At 40.6% G+C, this 22220-nt stretch overlaps 1 pseudogene; it reads right to left on the bottom strand.

Moving 5' to 3' along the window:
* Positions 1 to 9641: 9641 nt before the first annotated feature.
* On the bottom strand, positions 9642 to 10313 carry LOC102863110 (annotated as a pseudogene).
* Positions 10314 to 22220: the final 11907 nt, after the last annotated feature.

The raw sequence follows: 22220 nt of genomic DNA, 5'->3' as shown, positions 1-22220 counted from the left end.
CATCTGCCAAGTCCCTCCAGTAAATATCTTCTATTGTTCAACCCATGATCCGACAGCTTGTATCTTAAGCTTTCTTGGCTTCTGTGATTCCAGACATGTCGACTGCTGACATTTTTTCCTTTTGACCAGTGTCTCTTACAAGGGGAAGTCACCTCAGACAATAACAAAGAGGCATCTTTCAAAGGTACCCATGAAAAACCGGCGGGAAGAGGCCCTTGGGGACAAGAGGCCCTTGAGGACAGCAAGAACGTGCTCCTGGGCGGAAGGGAAGCTTTGGAGTGGTGCACGAGGGGAAGTCACCTCAGACAATACTGAAGAGACATCTTTCAAAGGCACCCAGGAAAAACCGGCGGGCCCGAGGGCCGAAGAAAACATAAAGAAAAATCATGTCTCATAGTAAAAAAAAAAAAAAAAAAGAAAAAAGAAATTAAAAGATGAGCTGCACTGGAAAATCTTCTGTAAGTGTGCTCTTCAGAGTACTATATAGTATAGATGTCTATTTAAAGACGAAGGTGTTGATCTAAGCCTTGGTCGTTTTAATTATTTGTTACATATTTGAAAGTTTGGTAGAGGGGAAAGATGACAGAAGAATGAATGCCTTTGAGTTGTGGTGCTGGGAGAAATACTTAATATTCTATGTACTGCCAAGAGGACAAACAGATCTGTCCCAGAGAAGGTGAAACTTAGGTGCTTTGGGCAAGTTTTAACAAAGGGTCAATCCTTGTAGAGGGACTTTATGCTCAGAAAGATGGAGGATGAGTGTGAAAGAGGAACACCCTTGATGAGTTGCATTGACACAGCGTCTCTAGCAACGAGCTGAAGTGTATTAGAACTGGTGAGTACGGCACAGGACAGGGCAGAGTTCAGAGCTGTTATTCACAGGGTTGCTATGGTTCATAGTAGACTGGATGACATATAGCAACAACAACAATTGCTAGTTCTGGTGAGGAATTTTTTTTTACCTTACATTTTATTTTTAACTGTTTTATTACTTATGAGCTATTATAATTGCTCCATCTCACATACTTTGGGCACATGGCCTGGAGGGACCGGTCCTTGGAGAAGGATGTCATATGCAGAACGGTGGAGGGACAGCACAGGAGAGAAAGATCCTGATGAGATGCATTGACATAGTAACTGGGGCATTGGGAGTAGGTGTGTTGGAATCAGTGAGACTGGCTCAGGACAGGGCCGGCTTCAGAGCTTCTGTACATAGGTTTGCTATGAGTCACAGTAGACTCGATGGCACATGACAACAACATTACAATTCACTCATTCTAGGTATATAATTCAGTTTTTAGTATATTAAAAGAATTGGGTAACCACCATCATTATTAATTTTATTTTCATCACTTCAAATGAAATCACATCACATTAGCAGTCACTCTCCATTCCTGCTACCCTCTCAAACCTTAGGCCACCCTGCTGTACTTTATGAAGGCAGAGATTTGCTGATTTGGTCAAGAATTTTCATATGAATTGATTTATGTAATATAGAGCGCTTTATGATTGATTTCTGTAGTGTTGTATATTTTCAATGTACACTTATGCTGTAGTACCAAAGTAATTTTTATGTCAATTTCAAAGGCAGATTCAAATCCACCAGCTGCTCCATATAAGATGGACAATCTCCTCTGTGTAATCTGTGCCTCTGAAAACCCTCTGGAGTGTGAGCACCAACTCAACGGCATTGAACAAAATAACTTTGATAAACATACTGCTTGTGATTTAACCACTTACCAGTTGATTGACATTTATATTATCAGTGCCTTCAGTATGGACTGAGGCTCAATGTTAAGAAGACAAAGATTCTCACCACTGGACCAATTGGTAGCATCAGGATGGATGGCGAAGAGACTGAGATTGTTCACAGCTTCAGTTTGCTTGGCTCCATGGTCAACACTCTTGGCACCAGCAGTCAGGAAATCAAAAAGTGTATTACGATGGGAAAGTCTGCTGTTTGGGCCTCTCTAAAGCACTCAAGAGCAACGGTGTCTCTCTGGACACTAAGGTGCACCTGATACAGGCCATGGTCTTTGCAATCACTTGTTATGCATCAGAGAGTTGGACAATGACTAGGGAGGGCAGAAGGAGAATTGGTGACTTTGAGCTGTGGTGCCGCAGAAGAGTATTGAATGGACCATGGACTGCCAAGGAAACAGATTCATCCTGAAGAGGATTAAACCAAGCAACTCCTTGGAGGCAAGGCTTTTGGGGCTTCGTCTGACATACTTTGGGCATGTTGTAAGGAGGGACAGGTCCTTGGAGAGGGACATCATGCTTGGGAGGGTGGAGGGACGGCGCAGGAGGGGAAGACCCTCTATGATGTGGATTGATTCAGTGACTGGGGTAATCAGGATGGGTGTGTCAGAGGCAGTGCGATTGGCACAGGATAGAGAAGGGTTTAGGGCTGTTGTACATAGGGTCGCTATGGGTCGCAAACGACTCGACGGCACATAACAGTAACAACAACAACAACGATAATTTCATTACTTTGAATAATGCTGCTATGAACACTTGCGTACAAGTTTTTGCATGACAAGCATTTTCATCTCCTTTGTACATACATCTAGGAGTGAAATGGTAGGACCACACAGTAACTCTAAGTTTAACATTTTAAGAAACTTTCATGTATTTCCAAAAGGTCTGCTCATTCTACATTGTTATTAGTGCTAAGTGAAGGTTCCAATTACTCAAAAACCTTACCAACACTTGTTATTACCCTTTTATTATTATTATATCCTTTCAAGAGGATTTGAAGTGGTAGATCATTTTTATTTGCATTTCTCTGGTAACTGCTTGGTTCAAATCCACCAGGTGCAACAAGGAAGAAAGATAAGCTAAAAATTCATAGTGACCCTAATGGAGCAACTATTCCTCCTTCCTTCAGCCCTCTAGCTCTAATCTATGTCTTTAGGTTCTATAATTCATTATAATGTCTCACAGAAACTAAGAAACCATCACAGAAAGAGCTCAGGATGTTCTAGAAGCTGACAAACTTCAAATATGTGGATCAAGCTTATTCACCAGGTGACTTTCAGTAGCAAAAGTTGTCAAGGGGTTGTTAGAGGCTGATCACTTGGTTGTAGAGGTGGTCAGACTATAAGCCAGATACTGTAGGCTCTGGTTCTTGGGTCAATTGGATCAGGTTACATGTAGTATTCAGAGTGGAAAGTATTCCGTTCTGTAAAGCATTCATCTCATAGGCCAAAGCATAGGCTCTCATAACTTAACGATGGTGGTGATTTGGGTCATGCCTTCTAGTAAGGTTGATAAAGGAGGGTTAAAGTGAGGTATGCCTTCTAGTAAGGTAGGGATTCAAGACACATCCTACCCTAATTCTCCCTTGTTATAATTCACTCTAGAACAGGGCTATAAGCACAGACAAAGAGTCTAGAATTGACAATACATCAAAAACTAGAAAACTACAGCTGGAGAGTCCATATTATTTAATTCATGGCACAAGAGGATCTAAATGAATTCTTTTGAATGTGGATATCCAGTAGTTTTAATGTCATTTGTTAAAAATCATTCCTTACCTCACTGAAATATCTTCCCATCCTAAAAACTGGCAATAAAAAGAAATGATTAGTGTTTTGTTTTCAACTCCATTTCATTGATCTTTATAGCCACCCTTAAATCTGTATCACACTATTACTGAGTTTTCATACTAAGTTCTGAAGTCTGTAGTAGTGAGTTCTCCCATTTTTTTCTTCTTTTTCAGTATTATTTTGGCTATTATAGATCCCTTCCCTCTATGACTTTTATGATTGTCTTATCAATTTCAGAAAAAGTGAAATGGAATTTTGGTAGGGAATTGAATCTGTAAGTCCACCAGAGAGCACCACCGTTGAAAAATGAAGTCTTCTGATCAAAGTCAGAAAATTATTCTGTAGTTAGTGTCCAGGAATAAAAAATTCCCTCAAAGTAAGGAAGTCTCATGGGACGTAACTTCAAGGCCTCGCAGGAACTATTGAGTCATGAGGCATCTAATTCTTACATCTCTTTTCCCTCTTTCAGTCTACCTAAAAGCTCATTTCCATTTCTCTTTCTGTACTGTACCTTCCTGCCTAAAGATTTTATCGTTTAGATTGACTACAGTCTATCATGCCTCTTTAAGATGACTGTCTTAGTCTTTAAGATAGTGGGACTTCTCCAATTACAATGCTCATAGTTAATTGAGTCCTTTTTTTCAGGTTAATAGTTTAAAATCTGGAGAGAAGGGACTTGGTTGGCCCTGTTTGGTCCCCTGGTGCTTCCAATCAAGTATGATCAACAGGGCTGGATTAGATGGTACTTTAGGTAGTTCATTCTTTCCTCTTGGTATATAAATGAGTAGGGACATGATTGATAGTTCTATTACAAATTTTAGAATTTGTGTTTAAAATGTAACATTTATGTTTAAATTATCCATACGAATCATAAAGCTTGCATGAATAGTGAGACTAGAAAGCTAGTCTTTCTAATGTCCTTAGACATTCTTTATCCCAATGTATAGTTATTTTGGACAGGAATGGCATTCAGGAAATCCTGCCCTGAATTTATAAGATACATTCTGGTTTTTAAGGTTTCTTCCGTTGAGTGGAGTGGGAATCTGGCTACTACTCTCCATCTGTGGGACCTGAACTGAAGCCTAGAGTAGGTCTCTTGCCTCCTGCTGCTGAGGAAATTGCATTATTGGATTTTTAAATAAACCATTGGTCAGAATATCTAAGAGCCTTTCTCACAGACCTTGACAGGTTTATTTTTTTTTAAATTAAAAATCCTGGCCTGGGGCAAAATGAGAATGTCTTCAGATTTGCAATCAGTGATTGTGTTTCTTATTTGAAATGTGTGTTAGGAACTGGAGTTGGGTGTGGCCTGCTCCTGGGGCTCCATTCATTCAGCAGATTGCCACTTCTTTGAATGGGAGTGTTCTTGAGGACCTTTCCTTGATCCTTGCAGCATTGCCCACCCCTCCACCCCATCTCCCTGTCTTACGCATTTAAAAGGGAAGACATTCAATGACTTCAGTTTCGGAAGGTCATTTTCCCACCTTTTCCTTTCCCACAGTCTGGATGTAATCAGTCAATCAAAATACCTCATATAATTGATGAAAATATAGAGCATGTGGTTAAGGTCTTATGTATAAAACCTCCTTGCCAGTCAGAAAAACTATGATCTCTCTCTTTTGGGGATGAAGAAATGTCAAGACCAAGAAAGCAGCATGAAATACACGAGTTAGTGGATCCAGATCATGATTCTATTTTCAAATCTGACAGGTTATAGAAGGCAAACATAACGATACTATGTTCAGATTTTTTTTTGTTCACACGAATGTTTTGAATTTCACACATGTACCTCATAAGCTGTCAAGAAGGCAATCTTTCAGAGCTTTGAACGAACTAGATTCTTTTTTATTCTTGAAGAGTAAATAAAACCTAATGTGTGTGCATTGTTCATTTGTATCCATCAGTTGTTTGTAGGTGCTGCCAATTCAGAAACAATGCATAATTGAGTTTCCAGACGTTGTAAATTGCACCAGAAGAGAATGATCACATCTTTATCCTCCAGAGCAGGTGGTGGATCCAAGCTGCATGCTTTAGGGCTGACAGTGCAACTCCTTACCCACAAGGCCACCAGAGCTCCCAGCATCCATCCAGTTCCAGGAAAAGGAAGCTCTAGGGGCCTTAGGGGTGAGAAGTTGTACTGCCAACCTAAACACAGGGTATGAATCCACCCGCCGACCCATGGGAGAAAGGGCAGTTTCTTCTCTTGCAATTTGTGGCCTTTGAAAGCTTGCTGGAGGGTCACCTATGAGTCAGTTCTACTGGTCACACTACCACTGTGATTATTGACATAAGATTCTGAACAGTACTCCTTTTTTTGTTTGTTTCTTTAATGATCCTGGGAGAAAGCTAAGCATGGAGACATTATTCCTTGAAGAGGTACATCATGCTTGTCAAGGTGGAGGAATGGTGAAGATGAGGAAAACCTTCAATCAGCTGAATTGATACAGTGACTGCAGCAATGGGCTTGAGGGCATCAGAGATTGTGAGGGTGGCACAGGGTAGGACAGGGTTCAGATCTGTTATTCATAGGTTTGCTATGAGTAGTACTTGACTCAGCGACACCTAACAACAGCAGCAATCCCTAAATCATAATGTTAAAGCAGGATAAAGCTTTTATGTAGCTGTCAGTTCACCGGAAACTTAACAGTGACACCCTGATGGGGTAAGCACGACGGAGATACACCAGTCCGGGAGAGGATCAGAGAGTCAACCCAGCTCAACTGGGGACTGCAGTGCACTTATATATGAACATGTAAACAGGAAGACAGGATAGGGTGGGCTTACAGACGTGGGACATGTGGATTGGTTAGGAGAACCTCAGCCTCTTGCGGACCACTCCCAGCTCAACAGATGCGGCAGCCGTCTTCCCAGGTGGCGAGCTTTCTCAAGCTGGTACAGCTAAACACAGGGGAGCTTTCTCTACCATGTATTAAAGGCTGTTGGAAGACTTGCAGTTATCCGGAGCTTAGGCAATCTATCCTGGCCAGAGGCCCTCCCTTCCTCCCCAATAGTCCCCAACACTTGTAGATACATCCACACACAGACCTGAATCCTAACTTCATCGCTGAACGCACTTAAGAAGTGAAACTCTAAACGAAGCTACTTTTCTGAATTTCCCCTAATTAGTAAATTACAGAGATTATATTTAAATACTAGGTATGTGACTACATCTCAACCCTCATTTTCATTATCACATGCCACCTGTTGCTGGAATCACACAGATTCAGCATAAATCATGTGTTAGTTCAGGGCAAGCCTTTGGGCTAGAGACTGATGGGTACAAACAGATTAATAAAATGTGGACTGCCTACTCATGAGATCACGGTCAGGTGCAGAAACAGATGCACAGAGACTAGAGACATGTTCTTGACCCAACTGGAGTGTCTACAATCACTACGGAAGCAATTGAAAGTGTTACCCAAGCATTACTTCCCCAGAAGCCTTGGGTTCCAGTTGTTGCTGTTTTCCAAGTATCAGATAATTCTTAGACTTCACAGACAGCTCTGAGAGCAAAGAATAAGTTGAAGAGAAACTTCCCTTCTTTTCTAAAACTACTAACACCTTAATAATAAAACGTGTCCAAGATAGTGTCTATGAAGAATTGGAGAGTTGTGGTCCTCAGTGGCAGCATTTCCACTGTCTGATCTTAGCCTTAATCCACACAGTGCTAAATGGACGAAGTGGGGACACCTGAACCCAAATGAGCCAACAACCCCACTGGCCACGCAGCAACTAAGCGGAGTCTCTATCTTTAGCAGCTGAACAAAATTTTACATAGACAGTAATGAGTCTATGCTGGATGTTGAAACTATGAGGATTGAAATACATTTACTCGTCAAATACAAGTAGGATGAATCTTTTAAGGAAAGAAGCCAGCAGAAATTACAGGTCCTGAGAAGTAAAAATAAGATCTCTTCCATCTCCTAAGCAACAAAGCCACTAGTATCAGTTCCTGGTAGCTCCTTAGCTCTAGTTCCCACGAGACCAGGTTGTGCACTGGCGTGTTTCCATGGCGTTGCTTGGTTGTATCCTCTCAGTCATAGCCCCTCCCTCCTTCCACCTCCCCCTGCTTCGTGCATTAATTTTTCCTGTGCTCTACCGAGAAGTTGTCTATTCTTTGCAGTGAGAATAGTGTTGCTGCTGTAATAAGAGTGGTTGGAAATGAAACCAAATTATCATTATTTGCAAAAGACATATTTGGGTACCTACAAGACTCAAGAGAATCAACTGAAAACTTATTAAAATTAATAAGAAAGCTCATCAATGAGACTGGTTTCAGGATAAATACACCAAAATAATAGTGTTCTTCTTTACTAGCAATAACTAGTTGAGAAGTATGCTTTTAAAAGATATTATTCACAATAGAAATAGAACATATAAAGTGCCTATGAATAATTTTAGCAAGAAATATGTAAGATGTTTATGAAGAAAACCACAAAACTTTACTGTGAGATATAAAAATTATTTGACTAAATAGGAAGATAAACGGCATTTCTAGGCAGAAGATTCAATATTGTAGAGATACTGCTTTTCCAAATTAATTTATGAGTTTATCTTATTTTCTACTCAGTCTTGATGGGAGTTTTGGATACGTAATAGGTAAACAGAGGTAGAATAAAAAAATATTTATGATACTCTCTAATAGATCTAAAGATTCTATTCAGTAAAAATAACCAAAGCAGTCTGTTTCTGGTCTAAGAATAGACATGTCAATGAGAAAAACTGAGGTATCAAGGTTTCTATGTATATACAATTAGTATATTATTAAAATGGTATCACAAATCTCTGAGGAAAAGTTTATTTTTAAATACCTGATTAAAAGCTGGTTTGTTGTTGTGCACCATTACATCAAATTGTAACTAACTCACAGCTGACTCTCCAATGATTTTTTAGAGGCAGAAAATCACACAAGAGGAGATTGCCCAAATTTCTCCCATGAACTAGCTGGTGAATTCAAACTGCATACCTTTGTCTTGGTAGTTCAATTCCTTACCATTAAGCCAAAAGGATATAAGGTATGGGAGGAAGCATTACACAATAAAGTCTAATAAATTGCTTATAGATTAAGCATTTCAAGTATTTTCTTCCAAAGTAAAAGAAAAAATATTGACACTTGATCAAATTGAAAGAGAGAAGGAAAGAAGATACAGTCAAAATGGAAGAAATGAAATGCAAAAATAAACATTAGATTGCAATAGGTAAAGACTGAGTAAGATGGGTTCAATAATGTATACTGCACTGAAACAGTGGAGGGAGAGAACCGTCTAAAAGAGAGATGTAACTGGGTATTTCTGCCATCACAGGAGACTAGAGCGAGGGCTGCATGGTGGAGGGGACCTGGGGGAGTGTTTGTAAAACAATGAAAGAATCTTTTCTTTTACTTTTCCATAATTTTTGGACTCATGTACTTATAACTTGTTAGTCAAATTTGTGTCTTCTAGGTTGCAACACCCCCATGATACATCTTGAAGGATATGAACATGTACGGCCAAGCACAATCAATAAGAGTGCATCTGAATTCCAAAATCAATCTCCATAATAGTCTATGTGTTTCCTACTGCCAAAGGGGCCCTTTAGAGTAGTGAGAGAAGATCTTCACCCTGAATCCCACAGCGTCCCTTTTCAGCAGGAAGTAGCTAAGAGAATACGCCGTCCCCTTTCCCTTATGACTCAGGGTGAAGTCTCTCTCAGGGAGGAGTGATAGGGAATGGCAAAGGATACACTGACAAGGAAGATTAATCAGAACTGGCTTTGACAAGCACTGTGGCATTTGGACAAGAACAAACTGGGAGGAGGGTAGAGAGAATAGTGCAACAATGAATGAGTGGAAGCCCAAAATCTCTGTAAATGTTTATGAAAATTAATAAAATATAATTATAGAAAAAAAAATAAACATCAATGACAAAATATTAGGGGAAAAACTTATAAACAAAAAGTAGTATTTTTTTTTAATGAGTAGAGAGCAGACAGTATATTTAGTGCCCTTTCAACACCCTTGAACCATCAACATGGAGCCTTGGGCTCACAACTGCCAGCTCCCTTCCCACCCCCACACTGGTCCCTCGGTTTCTCCTGCAAACTAGCCAGGGCTTATCTGAGGGCAAAGCCGTAGACGTGGTAAATTTCGTCAGGGAGGTTTTCCTGCCTCTCCTCGGCAAGGAGATTGAGGCCTGCGCTGCAGATGACCCTGCGGACCACTTCAAGGTCCCGGCGCACGCTGCTGTCCACATCGTCCAGGATAACACCCTCTTGGGCCATGTTGTCTTTGATGACGACGATGCCATTGGGACGAAGGCCCTGCTTGCAGCGCCGCAGGAACTCAGCCAGGTGCTGATCGGTCAGGTGGCCTATCACCCACTGGATCCAGATGACGTCGTAAGAGTTGGGCTCTGGACTGAAGTCTTGAAGACCACAACAAAACTAGCTCCTCACCCGCTTGCCCTCTTCACCTAGGTAGGTCTTTGCTTTAACCAGAAAGTCCTCCGTCACATCAACCATATCCACCACTTTGAACAATGGCAAGAGCAGTCGCTTGGTGATCCTTCCAAAGCCAGCTCCACAGTCCAGGGCATAGGAATTTCCCCTCTTGTTTGGGCTTTCCCTCAAAAACCTCTGCAGGAACTTCCGGGAGCTGTTGATGTCGATGCTGGAGATGTGGCCATACCCCCCGAGCATGCCGTCCACTGTGGGTGGGATTTCTTTCCAGTAGGTCTTGGCCTTTGAGCAGAACTGTTTCTCATCTTCTATCACTTCACTGGTCATGTTGTCACTAATCACGCTTCTTCTTAAGTGCTCAGTAATTGCCCCTCCATGCATAAGGTGCTGTTCTTCTAGTTGCTATTATGAGGGTGAGCACCACCACACAGGTCAGCTCCAACTCACAATGACCCTGGGGTGCCTCGTAGTCCCCCTAGTTACAGCCCAGAGCCAGCCTGGGGACGCTCAAAAAAAGTAATATCTTTTAAGGTGTGAAAGACATTGCCAGGTACACTCAAATTACAATTAGCATGGAGAAGCAGTTCATGAAAGAAGAAATACGAACAGTAAGGAAATATATATTTAAAAAAGCAACCTCACGAGCATTGAAGTAGATGCAAATCAACACAATGAACTATTATCCTCACCTCTGAAATGAGCAAAACCAGCAGAAAATTCTCCAAATGAATCTATGCGGTAAACACTCCTCTTCTGTGCTGCTGGGAACAAACATTTTTGCATACAAGTATTCCTTGTTTTATTGCACTTTGCTTTATTAAGCATCACAAATATTGCATTTTACCAATTGAAGATTTGTAGTAACTCTTTATCACACAAGCCTATAGGTGCCATTGTTCCTATACCATGAGCTCACCTGTGTCTCTGTTTCACATTTTGGTGATTCTTGAAATATTTCAAACCTTCTTATGATGCTATTGCACACTTAGTAGACAACAATTCAGTATAAACTGAGAAAACAAAGCATTTGTATGACTCACTATATTGTGATATTTACTTTATTGTGGTAGTCTGCATTGGAACTAAAAATATCTCTGAGGTATGCCTGTATTTTGAGAGAATAATTTAACTCTTGTATCATAATAATTATATCAACTGTTACTCAAATATTTTAAAGAAGTAATTCCATTTATAAATCTGCAAAGATAATTTGTAATAAGGATGAAAACATACAAGGTATACATCAGAGAGATTTGTCTGTGTGCTTCTGAGTGCATTTTTTAATAATAGCATAATTAGAAGTGAAAAGTATATTAAAAATGAAAGGAATGATTAATTAAAATTGTGGTAGATTCATATAATGGAAATTGATATAATCATTGTAAATGAGGATAGGAGAGGATTTTTAATTAAAAAAAAGTCTACATCAATATTATATCTTCAAAAATAAAGCTGTCCCTTTATATACGTTCCAATGTCAAGCAAATGAACACATGCACCCCAAACAACATGAATATCCAACTACTGACAGTGAGTTCATCTGATAGAGACAGAATTAGGAAGGGTTTTCAACTCCTAAATTTTTTCAACTCTTTTAAATTTTCTTCATTTAAAAATTTGTTTGCAAAGGAGTCAGGGGGTGGAGAGTAGAAAAGAATGGAAAAATCACCTCATTATAATGAAATAAATGCTTTAATAAATGTAATGGCTTTGAGAGAACCAAATCTGTCTTGGATAGTTAAGGAGGAAATATGTAAACTGAAGTTTACAGGAATTAAATTTATGATAAAGAATTGGAAAAGCATGATGGACAAAGCCCCCTTCACTAAGAGTAATACATATTTCGAGAGTTAAACTTCACTGAGTGAGGAAAAAATGAGAATTCTCATCTAGCTGGAAAGCAAGACATAAAAAAAGCCCCCAAAATCCAACAACACATGATAGAAATGGGCTTGAATCAAATGTGACAGAAATGGGCTTAATAGTAATTTTGGAAAGTCTCAGTGATGCCAACAATGCACTCAGTGGCTACCCAAAAGGTTGAAAGCTTGAGTCCACCCAAAAGTAAATAAGAAGAAAGGCCTGGTAAACTGCTTCCAAAAAATTAAACCAGTGGCAGCCCAGTGTGGCAGAGTTCTACTCAGATATGCAGAAGATTGACAAGATGGACATGAATTTAAATCTTATAGCCTTAGACAGTAAGGGATCTGTACTATTTCAAATCAGGCAAACTTCAATGGGGATGAATTTTATAAAATACAATGCATGGGAATGATTGTATGAAACACAAGGTGAATGAATGAAAGAGTGAAGCACAGAGTATATGAATTTTCTATGAAAAAACAATATAAAAGAAAAATTAAAAAGAAAACAACCAAGAAGTCAACAACACTAACAACAAAATAACAAGTGCTTATGAGATTGAGTTAGTTCATTTAACATAATGCTCTCCAGTCCCTCCCAAGCTAGGTGATAATTTAAAAAATCATTGCTCCTGTGTGCTGCATAGTATTCCATTGCGTGAATGTACCATAATTTCTCAGTCCATTCTATTGCTGTTGGGCACAAGGATCCAAGAGGAGGAGGGGTGGTGTTTAATCATAGGGTCACACAATTTGATGGGTGGAGGAAAGGATTGGCAAGAAAAAGGGAAAGGTCCAGTGTGAAAAACAATGTATATCAATTTTATGAACTTTGTATGTAAACCAGTATGAATTTAAAAAAGAGAATGCTAAAAAAATAACAAGTACTGCTAATTTATGGAAGGTACCTTGCTGATGCAGTTGTTAAAGTGTTTAGGTGCTAATCAGAAGGTGCATGGTTCAAACCCATGAGCCACATAAAGGAGACAGATGTGGATGGCAGTCTGCTACTGTAAAGACTTCCAGCCTTGGAAAGCATATAGAGTAGTTCTGCTCTGTTTTCTAGGGGTGGTGTGAGTCAGAGGCAACTCAGTAAAAGCAGATTTGGTTTGGGTTCTGGCAGTAATTTATACTAAGAAGAAAATGACGAATGAAACACTAAACCATGAGACTGGTGTAGAGGAGAAACAAAACATAACTTAGAGGAAAGAACAGGAAACAGAATAGGATGAGTGAGCTCTCTGCTCCTTAGCCTTTCCAACAGTCCATTAATGGCAATCTTAGCCCAGGTGGCGTCGTGGCAAGGAGAAGTGCTGCCAACCCAAAGGCATGCACTTCACATCACCAGCAGCTTCACGGAAAGAAAGATGGGCCATCTCTCCTGTGATTTACTGCATCTGAAAACCTAGTGCAGGGTGAGCTAGGAGTCTGTTCTGACTTGGCGGTGTGAAGCAAATCCTATGCTTTAATATGTATTCTCCTTCTCTGATCCTTTCTCAGTTTGGATGTATTTCTACTTTTCTACCTTTTAACAGGATTAGAAAGAGAATTAGGGAGTTCTGGTGGCTTAGAGGCAGAATACTGCCCAAAAAGGGCATGAGTTTCGAATCTGCCAGTGGCTCCACTGGAGAAATCTTCTCCCCTGTGATTAACTGCATCTGAAAACCACTGAAGGGCAGCTATGTGTCAGTTACGACTTGGTGGTACACAACAATAAAAACAACTAACTACTACTACAACAACAGAAAGAGAGCTTTGGTCTGTTCAAAGTCTGGTAGACTCTAGGGTTTTTGGTTCTCAGTAGGGTACCGAAACACTAAATTTAGGATGAAAATGCTGCCATGATATCAAGGTATTTTGACTGTGTCTTTCTTGAAACTTTCCACCTGAGATGGGAAAGTGATTTCACATAGACCATAAGTAAGGAACTCACTTACCGATTAAACTAGACGCTGACTTAATTTAGTAGCAATCAAGTATCTGGAAACTTCCCAATAAAAGTCAATGTGCCGTATTGATGTGGGTTATAACAACAGAAGGTTAGCAAAGAATTCCCACTCTGCAGAAATATAATTTAAAATACGAGGTCCCAAACTTGGCTACTTATTGCAATCACCACACTTGCCACTGTTGAGTTCATTACAACAGAATACACTGACCTATATTGCTGTTGTTGAGACATCTCTGATTTTTGGGGGGGAAAAAATCCTAATCCTGTGCGGTTCTTGTCATCTCTGTTGTATGTACAGCTGCGATAACAGCCACTGTGTCAGTCTGTCTCTGAGAGTCTTTTCCCTTGACACTCCAACTAACATCATGTCTTCTCTAAGAACTGTCCCACAGGAAGCTGTAATCTTCGTAGAAGCAGTCTCCTTTCTCCTGCAGACCAACCAAGTAGTGGGTTCCAACAATCACCTATTCACTTAGCAGACCAGCCCATATACAACTTCACTATGAGGACTCTTTCTAGTAATCACCAGGAAACATTTAAAAGTACTGATGCTCAGATCACACCCCCAGAGATTCTGATTTAATTGGCTGGAGGTGTGGTCTGGGTATCAGGAGTTTTAACAGCTCCCCAAGTGATTTTAATGTGCAACCAACTTTGAAAACTAAAATCTGAGGGGAGTGAAAGATAAAATGGCTAACTATAAAAGAATTGTGACCATGTGTCTTTTCTGCACCAAATCCTTAAAGGTTTCCTACTATCTGGGGAACAAAATTCAAACATATTTGGCATTTGAGGTTCTCCCAAAGAAAGTCTAATACCCAAGCCTTCTTTCCTGACTGAATCCCAGAAACAAAACAAAAAAAAAAAAACCAACCTCACAGGGCTCTCTGCCAACTCTCTGATTGCTATTGGCTACCTAGATGTGCTATAGAGAATTATTCAATGTAGCTTTCCTAGCTATTGGACAATGAGCTCTAGTGTGTCAGAAGTTGTGAGGATGGTACAGGATAGGACAGGATTCAGATCTATTGTTCATAGGATTGCTATGAGTTGTGTTAGACTCAACGGCACCTAACAACAATTGTAGCCATCACCTTTGAATCTCCCCACATAACTGAGTAGAACTATGCTAATAATATGAATGAGAAAAATAGGGTCTTTTGAGTGGGAACTTAAAACTGACGTGTATCCATTACTAGTGAGAGGTTCATTTTGTCTTCCAGTCAGGCTTACCATGAGCAAGCTCAGAGGCAGAAAACAGGAATCTCATCACCATCAAGAAAGACAATGTGAGAGTGTAATGAGTCCAGTGAGGCCAGAGATTCCTGTGCAAGGTCCATCTGTGTCTCCAGAACCAGGTCATAGCAGACCACCAGCAGCAGCAACAACAGTAGAAGTGACAGAGGATCAGGAATCTGTGTGAGACAGACCTGGCACTGCTACCTCAAGGAGCTACAGCTGAGTGTCTTCACCAAGGCTTACTGGGGATGCTATAATTGGCAAAATTGAAAAAACCGTTGTAACACTGCTCCAAAGTCATAAGACTGAAGATTGAAGGGCCTGAAAACATGCATAAGAAGATGTCCTGACTGAATTAATTGTATCCTATTTCCAATTTGAACTGTAACATGTTACTCTCCAGATAAGCTCCTAATCATGAGAACTGTCTTTGTGTATTAGTAGACCAAGTAGGAGGGCAGAGGGAGGCCTTGGTCGGCTTGGAGAGGGAGAAGGGAGGGAGAAGGGGTAAAAGGTGCACCAATGAATGAATGAAAATCTAACTTTTCTGTAAACTTTTGTTAAAAATGACAATTAGAATAAAAAAATACTTAAAAAAAAGAGAGAGAGAAAAGAGAATTGATAGAAGAGGGTGTGGGAGTACGGAGGGCTATCTGGTGTCCTAGGAATTAGCTTTGTGCTGTTGATATTGTCATTGGAGACACTTCCCTTTAGAAGAGTTAATGGAATTCACACAATGCCAACCCCAAGCCTGTGGCACTGTTTATACCTGGGGAAACTTGTCTAAGAAAGAGACTAAATCTATCTATGACAGTGCTCATCAGGAAAAAGTGCTATGATCTTTTTATTAACTTTCATTAAATTAATTTTATCATTATTAATAATGCCTGCCAAAGTCAAGACAGGGAATGGGGTAGTACGAGTGCTAGGTTTTTGCCATGCTGGGATTCTACCTTTACTCAGCCTCAGTGCTTCGTCTAGACTGTCCTCCAGCAAACCATAGGGGCCTTTCCTCTGGAAGCTTTTCTATTATCCCCAATTCCTCCTTGCTTCATCTCAGAAAATCAAATCTCATAGGTGATTTGGCTGATTTCAACTCATCATGACCCTATCAGACAGAGCAGAACTGCCTCATAGCGTATCCAAGCTGTACCTTCATGGAAGCAAACTCAAGTCTTCCTCATGGAGGGTGGCTGATGGCTTTCAAGCACTGACTTCCTAGTACTTAATGACAGTGTCAGAGTTCATCAAACCTTTCTCGGAATCCCATAGTGGCAATACTGTCACTTTTAGAGATACTTAAAGAAATCAAGGTCAGTTGTGTTTACATAGCTCAAATAATTTGATGGTGATTGTCAAATGTTAACTTGCAGCAGGATCTCCTGGGAGGAATTACTAAAACATGCTCCCAGAGTTTCTAAGTGAGAAGAGGCTTAAGAATGCATGGACTGAACAAGGTCCCAGGTAATGATGCCAACGCTGTTGTCCTGAGAACTGTTGTCCTATTACATTGTGATATCTCAGAAATCTGCATAAATATATCCCTATTTCTTTCGCAATGCCTTGAACTTTCAAAGACCAAAACTTACTGCCATCTAGGCAGTTGTGACCCACAGCAAGCCTCCCTCAGGTTTCCAAAGCAGTCAGCCTTGACGGGAGAAGGCTGTTCATCTTTCTCCATTACAGCTTCACAGCAGATGATGGATCCAAACCTGTGGAGACACACAACCTTTTGGTTAATCGTGCAAGATGCTGCTTGACTATGCTACTAGGAGTCTTTTATTCTGGACTGCTGCTGTTATCGTTGATTTCAGAGGCAGTAAACGGCTTGGAAAGAGATTACCCATTTTTGTCCTGCAAGGAAGCTGGTAGATTTAAACCAAGTGCCTTTGGGTGGACAGTGCAACTCCTTAACACTAAGCCAAGTGTTTATTGTTCATAGGATTAAGCCATAAGCAATGTGAGGCAGATATAGCAAGTGAGAAAGGATAGCTGCACACTTACATTTCAGAGGCCAAGCAGCTTCAGTATGTGAGAGACAATACAAAACAATAACAACAAAACTACCTTAGATGACAGATTATGTTTTAGACGGGAAGAGAGAAATAGAAACGATCTCTGGCTCACTATCTGAAGCCGGGGTCACAGAATGTAAGGAATATTTTAGAGAGCTGCCAAGGAGACACGCTTACTTATTGTCTTCATCAGTCTCAAGCAAGCAGCAGCTGAACCAACTGTGAATTTAGCAAAAAAGGAAAACCGACACCAAAATCACCCATTGTCATTGAGTCAATTCTGATTCATAACCACCTTAGTGAGCAGAGCAGAACTCCCCCAACTGGGTTTCTATGGCTGGAACCTTTGCAAGAGCAGACTGCTACATCTTCCTCCAGCACAAGAAAGAAAAGAGCCTGTATATGTGACCAAGGGTAAAGAGAAAGCGAGTGGGAAGGAGAAGCAATGGAGGGAGGCTCCTGGAGCATTTTAATTTCCCATCTCTGGAAATATGTCTCCATTGGCTTTATTGAAAGCCACCCCCAGGGTGCTGGAGGAGGAGGAGGGGGAGCTGCTGGAAGATGGACGAGATGGTTCTCTGGGCAGATTTTCCCCAGCTCTCACCATCCTGATTTTAAAAGCCATTTCAGCAATTGTTGGGAGCTGTCAGATATCTCTGTCAGATCGATAGGTTACTGTGGAATTTGCCCAGACTGTTGGCCAATCAAAATGTAAATTCCAGATAAATTTAATACATAAACCAACTTGTCTTCCTTGAGCCATTTTGAAAGTCATGAAAAGTAATTTGACTTTTCCTCATGACTGTCAGAAAGGAGACACATTCCCGCCGGTGTTAAGCATTTATCTGGCCTCCAACTCACCCTGGGCCACTGGTGGCGATACTGTAGCATAGGGTACATGCGTGGTTATGGTCTTGCCATAGATGTGTCTTAAAGAGAGCTAAGCTATTCAATTATTTGGGCTCTTTTTAGGGGAAATATATACATTAAAAAGAATATGCATGGTTATCGTGTACACATGACAGTGTTTGTATTTGCTTGTAGGGTTAGTGATTAAAACATGACCCATTTCTATTTCTCCAGGAAGTCTTATTTTCTAGGCTATGTAATGTGCATCTGGATGTATCATATGTGTATGCATGTGGCAACCGATCTTTTCCAAAAAAGAACCATTAAGTCTTTATAGTTAAAGAGATTTATAGCCCAGTCAGGATGGGGCCAAGCCCATGAGGGAATATGCTGGAGAGAGAGATCCTAATTTTTTCTGCAGAAAGAAGCCATCATTGGAGAGGCATGTAGGCAAGTGAATTTGACCTCAGCAATGTCTAAAATGTGAATTCTGCATTCAATCATATGGTCATCATATAGCAGACTTCTTACTCAGTTTATAAAAACACGTTCATAGTCATTATACAACTTGATCTTCACAACAACGTATCAGAGTACCTGAGATAGCCCTCGATTCACAGATGAGGAAACTGAGATGTAGGCTGCTTAAGAGGCTTGACTAAAGTGATAGTAGGCTAAGGCTTGACCCTACATTCACATGGTGAATGCTTAGTATTCACCTTCATACCTTCAGATCCTCTCTCTCCCTTTTATGCACCACATTAGCTGGATTTTTGTATTATTTTCTTGTACAAGTGTCAACAAATTGATACATGCTCCACAGCTTAAAATGACACTAATATTGCCATTATTTTAAAATTGTAATTGTGAAAAATTACAAAGCATTTCATTTTGCAATCTTTCAAACCCATTTTGTTTTATTACATTAATTATAATAATCACAATGTGAATACATTTTTCCTACTTCTTTCCTAGAATTCTTATATTTATCAATATTTCTATCCTACCCATTCCTGCATTGAGGGATTTATCTTTGGACAAACATTCTTCTGGTTATTCTAAGGAATGAGGGCTTCTCCAGTATCATTTTTCACTTGGTAAGTTTATCTATTGTTTGGCTGAAAAGTTCAGTTTTGTTCTAGGTTGGAAAGATGATTAAGGACCATAGTCTCAGGGAAAATCTGGAAGCCTGATCTTTTTCATTTTTTAGTTTTGTTCTACATTTCCGTACTCTCTCCAGGATCTTCTACTGTGATCCAGTTAAAAAGTATCATCAGTGACGGCCAGGCACTATCTAGTTCTACCAGTCTCTGGGGCATGGAAGTTGAGTTACCCATGGTCCATAGTCTTTTTTACTAACATTTTAAAGTATATTGTCTTTGCTTTCCCCACTTTTCTTTATTCTAGACAGGAAGAGAACAATTGTTGCCCCTTAGAAGTCTTCTGTGAGCTTTTAAGAGCCCAGTCAGTACTCACCAAACTAAGATGTACAACATTGTTTTTGTGGACCATATCATTTTCATTTGACTTTGATGTCTCTCAAGATTAAGATCACAAGGTCTCCCTCCCGAAAGGTTTTTTGTTAAAATCAAGAAGCTTAAAAAATATTTCCTTTGTCGTCTCTGCTTCCTCCCTCTCACTCATTGTTGTTGAGTCAGAACTGACTCACCGCTGACCCTCCAGTGAATTTTTAGAGACTGTAAATGTAATGGAAGGAGATTGCTCATCTTTCTTTCTTGGAGAAACACATGGGTTCCAGCCCCCTGCCTTTGGGTTGGTAGAACAGCTCCTAACCAGTAGGCTACCAGACAGAGTTCTACTATATAGAATGATGTACTTACTGTTGTTGATAGGTGGTTGTTGTTGTTGTTATGTGCCATCGAGTCACTTGCGACTCATAGCGACCCTAGGTATAATAGCCCTAAACCCTTCTCTATCCTGTGCCAATCTCACTGCCTCTGACACACCCATCCTGATTACCCCAGTCACTGAATCAGTCCATCTCATAGAGGATCATCCCCTTCTGTGCTGTCCATCCACCCTCCCAAGCATGATGTCACTCTCCAAGGACATCACCTTCCTTACAACATGTCCAGAGTATGTCAGATGAAGCCCCAGAATCCTTGCCTCCAAGGAGCAGCCTGGTTTAACCCTCTCCAGGATGAATCTGTTTGTTTACTTGGCAGTCCAGGGTACACCACAGCTCAAAGGCATCAATTCTCCTTCTATCCTCCCTAGTCATTGTCCAACTCTCTGATGCATAAGTATCATTAGTCAAATCTGACTCACAACAATCTCATGAACAACACATCGGATTCTTGCCCTATCCTGCACCATCCTCTCAATCTTCACCGTGTTCAAGTGTATTGTTGCAGTCACATCACATATGAAAGCAGAAACATTATCTGTATTTAGTCCAGCCTGTATACAATCATGGGTGTAGTCCTTTTCACGAAGTCTTACTTTATCTTGCCTGTCTGTCTATATCTTGGTTACTGACTGTATTTCTTGTGCTCCTCACGGTATCTTCCCTTTTTTAGTGGTTTTATGCTGGCCACCCCTTACTTTTCTCTTCACCCATCATAATGGGCATCTATTATCTATTAATTTTTAATATGCTTTTTTATAGATCTTGAAGGCAGGAGTCCAAAACAGGTCTCAGTGGATTAAAATTAAGATGTCAGCAAGGCTGAGTTCCTTCTGGATGCTTGTGGGAAAATTTGCATCCTCGCTTTATCAAGGTTTTAGAGGTTGCCTGCACTCAGCCTCCTTCAAAGTCAGCGGGAGCCTTGACCGCAATGTCCTCTCCCTAGGTCCTCTATTCTTTCTCTTCAAGTTTTTAAGGACTCTGTGATTGCCTTTTTGTTCACTCAGACAATACTCACTATCACTGCCATTGAATCAGTTCCAACTCATTCAAACATGAAGATAAACACAGTGGCACAACTTACTGCAGACTATGCCACCAGAAACTCGAACAAGAGAGAGTCTTTCTTGTTAAGGTCAACTAACTAACTTTAAGATGAAGCTTTAAAATCCTTATCTCCAAGGAGAAGCCTGGGTTCACTCTCTCCAGGATGATCCAGTTTGTTCTCCTATCTGTCAATGGTATGTTCAATATTCTTCTCCAGCACTACACCTCAAAGGCATCAACTCTCCTTCTATCAACCCTAGTCATTGTCCAGCTCTCTGATGCATAGCAAGTGATTGCAAAGACCATAGCCTGTATCAGGCGCACTTTAGTCTCCATACTGACATCCTTGCTCTTCAGTACTTTGGGGAGGTCTCTGACAGCAGACTTTCCCCAATGCAATTCATCTTTTAATTTCCTGGCTGCTGGTACCAAGAGTGTTAATTGTGCAGCCAAGCAAGCTGAAGTTGTGAACAATCTAAGTCTCTTCACTTCTACCATGATGCTGCCAATTGGCCCAGTGGTGAGAATCTTTGTTTTCTTGATGTTGAGCTTCAATCCATATTGAAGGCTGCAGCCCTTTACCTTCTGCAGAAAATGCCTCAGGTCCTCCTCATTAAGGCATACACATCTTTAACTCAAAAGCTCAGATTCATTGTCATCGAGTTGAAACTGGCTTATCGACAGTCCAGTGGGCTTTCCGAGGCTGTGTATTACATGGAAGGCAACGACTCATCTTTGTCCATTTAGTCACTTGTGGATTAGAAATGCCAGAGAGACATCATCTTTGTTTTAGCCACACAATTCCCCATGGATCATGCTACATTTTTTCGGGGCCAATATTCTACCTACCACAGCTCTCTTATCCACTAGATTCTAATGTGTTCAAGAGGGGTCAGGCTCTGGCACAGGAGAATAGAAGAGGTAACTCATATTGTTATTCCCTTATCCTCTCCTAGTTGTGCTGCTTTTCTGCTGTGGCCACAAGGTTTGTTTAAGCCACTACTCTTTTAGGTGTCTCTTTGCCATAGCTATAGCTTTTTCTCTGACTTTGCCCTCTCCGGGCTGTCATGTGAACAGCTTCTTTTATAGTTAGTCCCAACGTGCTTCACTATCCCTAAGTAGGCCGCTTAACTCTTCCATGCTGTCAATAGTCCTCCCATTAAACCATCTTCAGTTACTCCCTTAAGTGTGGCGTTTGTTGCTTTCCAGGACCTCAGCTAATCTATGAGGGTCTATTTCCAAGGCCCATGTTCTTGACCCCAGACCGCAGCTGGCTAAATTGATGGGATAGCAACTTTGGCTGCAGATATTAAAGATATGAATAGAATTCAACGTTCATTTTCCTTTTCTTTCCTGTCCAGGGTATAAAATCAGGCTGCACTGATGACAACACTGGTTACCAAT

Source organism: Elephantulus edwardii, unplaced genomic scaffold, assembly GCF_000299155.1.
Source record: "Elephantulus edwardii isolate Elephantulus edwardi_28Jun2011 unplaced genomic scaffold, EleEdw1.0 scaffold00092, whole genome shotgun sequence".
Taxonomy (NCBI): domain Eukaryota; kingdom Metazoa; phylum Chordata; class Mammalia; order Macroscelidea; family Macroscelididae; genus Elephantulus; species Elephantulus edwardii.
This window is presented reverse-complemented; position numbering and strand designations above follow the sequence as displayed.